The 7,453-nt window shown below is 45.1% G+C and overlaps 1 non-coding gene across 1 annotated transcript; it reads right to left on the minus strand.

Moving 5' to 3' along the window:
• Positions 1 to 2,986: 2,986 nt before the first annotated feature.
• Positions 2,987 to 3,094, minus strand: LOC123622025. Its single transcript, XR_006729389.1, has one exon. It is a non-coding gene; the product is annotated as a U6 spliceosomal RNA (small nuclear RNA).
• Positions 3,095 to 7,453: the final 4,359 nt, after the last annotated feature.

The raw sequence follows: 7,453 nt of genomic DNA on the forward strand, positions 1-7,453 counted from the left end.
TCTTGCTCAGGCTGGTCTCGAACTCCTGAGCTCATGTGATCCTCCCACCTCGGCCTCCCAGAGTGCTAGGATTACAGGCATGAGCCACCTCACCCGACCTATGTCAGATGTTTTTAAAGGCCTCCTTATCCTGCCTTGGTATTGGAGACTTGGTATTGCAAGTCTCTTGGCCTGATGAAACTAAAGTGACCGAGGCTCTCTGCGTGTCCATGTTCAATCCTGGATGTGGCAGGTAAGAGGAGCTGTGTGTCCCAAACACCAGCAGCAGAAGGCTTCTCGTCTGGGTGCACACAGCAGTGTCCCCCAGCGAAAGACCCTGGTGTGTGGCTGTTTTATTTAAGTTCTGTCTAAATACATTTTCAAGGCTCTAGGTACATATATGACTCATAACCTAGCAAATGCCAAAGTTTTCAATGGATTAGATTTATTTTTAACTTCACCAGTTGAGATGATTAAAGAGTTTATTGCTTTTTTAGATAGCGATAAGAGTCCCATCATTATGTGAAAAAAATCATCCATGAGTCTCTTTTGCAACTTTAAATGACCTTTTACAGTGTTTTCTCAAAATCAAATACTTTTCTGAAGCAAATAGGTTGACATTTCGCATCATATGATAGGTTGGGGCTATAAAAAGGAGCTGGTAGATGATTCCACATCACTTGTTATAAATTCAGTTTGCACACGAAGGTGACAATTGCTATACATTCAGTTTGCTTACAGAGGGGTCTGAATCCCCAACAGATCAGATCAGCCATCTGTCAGGCTGTAGTACCTGTGTTTTCCCAACCCCAAATTGATAAAGATGATTTTTTATTTGCTAATCATTTGGCAATAACTAGCACACTCCTAAAAACAGCAATTCAGAGGGTTTAAAGCTAGAATTGTTGCTCACAAACAGAACTTCTGCCTTGGTAGCTGGGGTCACTTGAGATATTCACCTCTGTCCTTCCCTATAGCTGGCCCTGTGCATTTTTCTGATCTGATTACGACCCATCAATGACACAGCAAGGCTCCAAGCCCCATCCCCATGCCAGGATAGGTGTGTACGTGTTAGGTCCACATGAATTGCTGATTGAATGAGTACATTAGTGATTTCCATTTCTTTCTTGCAAACAGCTTTGCAAACACTATTCTATTAATCTTGCCATGGCCCTGAGTTGTGGTAAGCAGAAGGAAAGTTCATTTTTGCATGAAGAAACAGAAACCTTACTAAGCTAAATGAACTGCCCAAAGTGACACAGCAAGTTGAGATGAGAGCCAGGCTGCAGACTCAGTCTCCTCGCCTGTTGAGCAGAGCCACTGTCTCTTGTTAAATAACCAAAGTAACAAATGTTGGCTATAAATCCGCCTGATACAATTGGTTAATGATGGAACTTGCTAACTAAGAGTAGCATCAAAAGTATTTGACGATTTACTGTTAACCTTTCTTGGGAGCTCATTTTTGGAAACCAGATGTCAAAACCTTCCATGAGCTAGAGAAGAGAAAAACCAGCTGACAATCTGTGCTTAGGTATGAAAGCTTCTCTGATACTGGTCCCCCTCCACTTTTTTTTTTTTTTTTTGTAAATGCATAAATACCAGGAACAGTATGTCTAGGATTAGTAACTCAATTTTCTATGATTTAAGAAGCATTGAAAAAAACCTAGAAGATAGTTGGAGGGAATAAAAATGTTAATTTCATGATGAAAGAGGTTGACGGTAGCTCCCGGCCTCTACAAAAGGGGAACTAACACATCCTTGTTGTATGGAAAAGTAAAAGGAGAACTGAGTTGAGCCTGTGCTACAGAGGGCAGCAGAAAGGCCAGAGCTTATAAAAAAGAGTGAGCCGAATAAACTACTCTTCTTGGAAAATTGTGCTGGGGGAAAAAGAGAGAGAAAAGAGAAAAGAATAAAAATCTGGTGCTGGAAATTTTTTTTTTTTGGAAATGAAATGTATAAGTAGTGTTAATATATATCTGAAATTTTTTCTTTGTTTTGTGGTGGGAAAGTAAGTAGCAGTAGAAAGATCCACACGGAGGAATGACCCAGAATTTGGAAAGAATCGAGTGGCATCCCCACCTCTGGCTGACACTGGCTAACCAGTTGCCTAGGATGGTCGAGTTGTTTGTTTGCTCAACAGCCATATCAGACTGTTCTGTCCAATCCTGGGAGTGGATGGTATGATTCCAAGGGGCAACCAGCGGCCATGTGACCGTGGGGACACCATCACTGTTTACCTTTTTATTACCAGGTAACATTATGGTCTCCATTTCACAATTGGGTTTGGTTGTCAGATCTAATGATTGTGCATTTTTGGAAAAATTTTTAACATCTTTTTATGAGTGGGCCTGTGACATGAACTTTCAACATAAGGACTGAAATACAGAAAGGCCAGTAAGCTTTGCTGCGTAGTTTTGAGGGTAAACCTGTCACTTGTGCCCTTAAGTCTGATCTTTTTCTTTTCTCTCAGAAGTTCTACTGCCTGAGAAGATTCAAACCCCCTAGTCAGGCAGGTCACTGCCCGGTCACCTGGGCATAAGGGACAGCAGTTTGCAGAGAGGGTCACTCGTGGCTATCCAAGGATAGCAGGCCCGATGCTTCCCTCTCCCTTAGCAGCTTGGAGCTGCATCTGGGGTGGATGTGAACACTTTTCTCATTGCGGTTGGGTTGGGGACAAATTTGCTCCTCCTCACCTTCCTGCCCCCTTCCCCACAGCAGGTTCGCTGGCAGGGGCAGCCTCTACACTCAACACGGTTCTCAGGAAATGAAGCTCAGCTCCAAGCCTGTATTTTGCAACTAAGACCTATTTCCATCCTAACTGCATGTCCCTTCTCAGAGGGCCTGAGGCCTGTTGATGCCTCTCTGCGTGTTTGTGCCTTGGAATGTGAATGGAGGGCCAGATGGCACTGTGGGGGCCAGGGAAGCGTCTTCAGGCTTGAGTCACTCTTGGTTCAGGGGACTTCCTATAGTGAGGACACCATTGCTCTACTTTCTTTTTCTTTTTTTTCTTAATATGGAACGCTTCACAAAATTGCGTGTCATCCTTGCGCAGGGGCCATGCTAATCTTCTCTGTATCGTTCCAGTTTTTAGTATATGTGCTGCCGAAGTGAGCACTGCTCTACTTTCTGATACAAGCTGGAGAAGGCTGCAGAGGATGAGGCTTCCCTTGTGATTAAGAGTCTGGAAACTTTGACAGGCACAACCCTGTACAATCTTTCTTTGACTCCCATGAGCTGTTGTAAGAGTCCCTTTAAACAAAACCATCTGCAACACGGTAGGCTGATACATAGGTAGATGCCACTGATTTGACCCTGGGCAGCTTATGCTGGAATCTGACATTCCCGAATGAAAACTGAAAAATGAAGGTTCATCGTATTCTTCCAACCCAATGGGGAGAATTGGCTTCTTTTCTTGAGCTATTTTTTAATTTTCTTTTTGCATTTGAAGGTATGAAGTATCTTGTGTGAAATTCAGTTCTGATGAGAGATGCTATCCAATTTTTGAAAAGCACAGATGTCTTTCTTATAGAATGTCTTTTGTTCTTTTCAGTAGATGCCCAATAAAGGGATTGCTGGATCGAATGGTAGGTCTACTTGTATCTGTTTAAGGTATCTCCATATTGCTTTCCACAGGGGTTGCACTAGTTTGCAGTCCCACCAGCAGTGCATGAGTGTTCCTGTCTCTCCACATCCACGCCAACATTTATTGTTTTGTGATTTTTTGATAAAGGCCATTCTCACCGGGGTTAAGTGAATCTCATTGTGGTTTTGATTTGCATTGCCCTCATGATTAGAGATGTTGAGCATTTTTTCATATGTTTGTTGGCCATTCTTCTGTCTTCTTTTGAAAAATTTCTATTCATGTCCTTTGCCCACTTTTTGATTGGGTTGTTTGATTTTTTTCTTGCTGATTTTCCTGAGTTCTAAATAGATTCTAGTCATCAGTCCTTTATCGGATGTGTAGCATGCGAAAATTTTTTCCCATTCTGTAGGTTGTCAGTTTGCTCTCGTGACAGTTTCTCTGGCTGTGCAGAAGCTTTTTTTTAGCACCTCTTGTATTTTCCTGGATAGAACTGAACCCATTCTAGTAAGTGAAGTATCCCAAGAATGGAAAAATAAGCACCACATGTACTCACCATCAAATTGGTTTCACTGATCATCACCAAAGAGCACATTTAGGAATAACATTAATCGGGTGTCAGGCAGATGTGGGGGGGAGGGGATGGGTGTATACATACATAATGAGTGCGATGCGCACTGTCTTGGGGATGGACACTCTCGAAGCTTTGATTCATGGGGGAGGGGGAGCAAGGGCAATATATGTAACCTACACTTTTGTACCCCCATAATATGCTGAAATTAAAAAAAAAGCCAGAGGTAATGTTAGGAATCCTCTCATTTCTATAATTATTTTTGGCCAAGTCTTTTCGAACTTTCCAGACTTCCAAAAAACCAAATGCCACAAGAAAAAGACACCTATGAACCTCTTGCTTCTTAACATTGAAACTTGCTATCTCCTTGGGGTAATTCGTATTGCGATTGAACAGTCTGATTCAGAGCCTGGTTTCCTCTGGGTCTCGTGGCACACCGTGAATGGGGCGATTGAAACACACGTGCCAAAGCACAATGGTCAAGTTGGGTGAGAGAAGCTCTGGAGCAGAAAATCCTGAGAACCACCCCCCACCAAAAAAACCCCTAGAGAGTTTAATCCTCTTCTTGTCATGGGATGGGGAGGGTGGGTGGGAGGAGAAGAGGTAAAATGGTGGGGAATGAACAGTGATCCCAGGTGTAAGTTTAATTTAACTTTTTGGAATTGATTAACTTGTTATTAGGTTGAAGTTCTAACCTGAGATCTAAGAGTCTTCTTCATTAAGATGCATGATTTCAGGGTGGGTGGGCTGGGAGGTGCCTTAGTCATCAGATTCAGTTATCATAAAGGCTCAGGTTGGGCAAGGAACTGTACGTAAGTGTCTTCTGCTATCTGTCCGTTTGATGTTCAGACTTTCCATTGTTCTCCTTGTGAGATTACAACTTCTCACCCACCCCAGGCACCTTTTAAGTTGCTCTGTTCTCAAATTCCTCTGAAATAAGGTTCCCAGAGGGGCAGGCCGGCCGCTACGGTGGCCAGCTTGCCTCCACGGTCGCCCAGCCAGAAGGTGGGAGAGATAAGGGTAGTGGCCGCCCGCCCAGCCCTGCCCTGTGGAGCCGACCAGACTTTGTTGGCTGAGGGGACAGCTGGCCAGTGTCGGGCAAGAACAATAAGGAAGAGGTAGATCCATTAGGTCATGCAAGCTCTGACCTGTGGGACTCTTTTGCTCAATTCTTCCCTTTCTCCCACTCCAAGGGACAAAAAGTCAATGCTTTTTGTTACAAAATTCCCCTCCAGTGGATGGGTCCCATCCCCAGGTGTCCCCGACTCCCCAAACTGCAGCTGTGGGGTCTCAGTGAAGACCTGGAGGGGGAAGAGGATGTTCCCTCTGGTTTGCAAATTCTCTGACTTTTCTGGGGACTATAGAGGCTGTCTCCCTTTTTGGCCAATCTAGAACCCATGCTGTGAGGAGGTGAGGGGCAAGGATAACAAACAGAACCAGGGAGGGTTCCCCAGAGCCCTGGGAAATGGCAGCTCAGTGAAGGAGGCAGTTGCTGACAAAAGTAAGAACTGTTTCCTCCGGAGCCTTGTGAAGGGCCTGGGCATTTGCCAGATGAGAGGTGCAATGTTTAAAAGGGATTTCACCTTTAAGTAGAAAGCATTTAGCAGCCGTCTGACCGATCATTTGGAGGAGGGGGAGCTATTATGCCAGTTCAGTCAAGACAATGGCATCTTGTTCCCCTAGCAGTGAGCCCTGATAAAATTGCCTGTCCAGGGGAAGGAAAGTATTTCATTATTGTAGTTTTGAAAAAGGATAATCCTTTCTGTATTTCCTCTCTGGGGGGAGGGTAGCCTTTGTTCTTGTGCCTCTGACCCACAGCTACTTCTCACATTCAGTTTCAGGGGAAGGAACTTGGAATTTTTTTTTTTTTTAAACGTGTGTGATTAAATGACTGAGCTGTTAGACCGATCTCAGGGATTCTGTAATTGATGAACCAGTGGTGATACTATGGAGATCTCACAAAATTCTCATTCCAGGCTGGCGTTGCTGACACTCTGGGAGCCCCCTCCATCCCTGAGGGATTCCGGGGTGGGCTCGTCACACTGCCGCGTGCAGGGCAGGCCTATTGACCATGGGTGGATGTGCAACTCTGGAGACGACCTTTCAGATTCAAGAGGCCACCAGCTACCGATCTGGTGACCTCACTGCAGGACAGAAAGTATAACCAGGAAAGTAGTTGCTTTCACGAAATCACCAAACCTGGAAGTTGGCAAAAATCTTAAAGCTCATCAAGGCCGATGTCTAACGTGCTTTGTAGCTCACCATGGTGCAGCCTGTACATTACAGGCCCCAGGAATGTTAGAAAACAAAAGAGAACATTAGAAACCCTGCCCAACAGAGTTCCCCAGGTCATTGTGTTCTTAGCACGCTCAGGAAGTTTTTTCAGTCTTCAAAGTTGTTTTAATCATGAAGTATCTCTCACTGAGGGACGCGAGCCTTCCGGTGTACTAGTGAGGGATGTCTGTTTCTCAGTGTCTTCCTTCTCTGAAGTGACCTTTTCTTTTTTCAGGCGAAGTGCAAAGACCTCACCTTTTCTTAAAAGGCTCAATGACTTGACTTTGGTCATCACCTTGTTACGGTCTCACCTTCAAAGAAGTGATGGCAATTGGGTCTCAGGATTCTCTGCTGGCCACAGGTTCTCCTCTCATCAAGTCTGGCTATTGGGGGCAGGAGAACAAGGGCCTGATGCCACCTCTGGGACCTGCCTGCCCAGGTTGTCAAGCGTGAGCAGGAGAAAGCCAGTCCTCATCCCACCAGAGGGGGGCCCTTTCTGGGAACATACTGGGTATTTTTTAGGATAGTCACTAATTGATTTTTTGGGGGGAGCAGCGGCTTTCCTGGAGACCTGACTACAGGCATCGGTGCCAGCCCGCGCTGTCGTGTGAATGTGCAGTGAGGTTGTTTTTTGAATATGCAGTAGGTGGAGGGGGGTGGTATTAATACTAGTGAGGCTGCAGTGTGTGTGCATGCGTGTGTGTGTGTGTGTGTGTACTCTCGAGTGTGTGGGGTAGGGAGGGGGAAGGAGATACTGCCCTGGTCCTAGACTAAGCCTTTTGGGCAGGACATGTATTGGAAATAGTAATGGCACGAGGGTGGAGCTTATAGAATTACCTAACAGCAGAATTTCTTTGAGCCAGCAAGACTCAGAAATCAAGTCCTCAGGGCTACGCCACTCGACCCTCAGTGCTTTAGTCGTGGCATGCCTGCTGCCAGGGTTTGGAGAATGATTTAAACCCTCCTAGAGCATCTGTCTACTTTGTGTGATTCTGTCTGGCAGTACACACTCATGCATATCCTTGTCTCGGGTCCCCTTGCTCTTTTTC

Source organism: Lemur catta, chromosome 16 (genome assembly GCF_020740605.2).
Source record: "Lemur catta isolate mLemCat1 chromosome 16, mLemCat1.pri, whole genome shotgun sequence".
NCBI lineage: Eukaryota > Metazoa > Chordata > Mammalia > Primates > Lemuridae > Lemur > Lemur catta.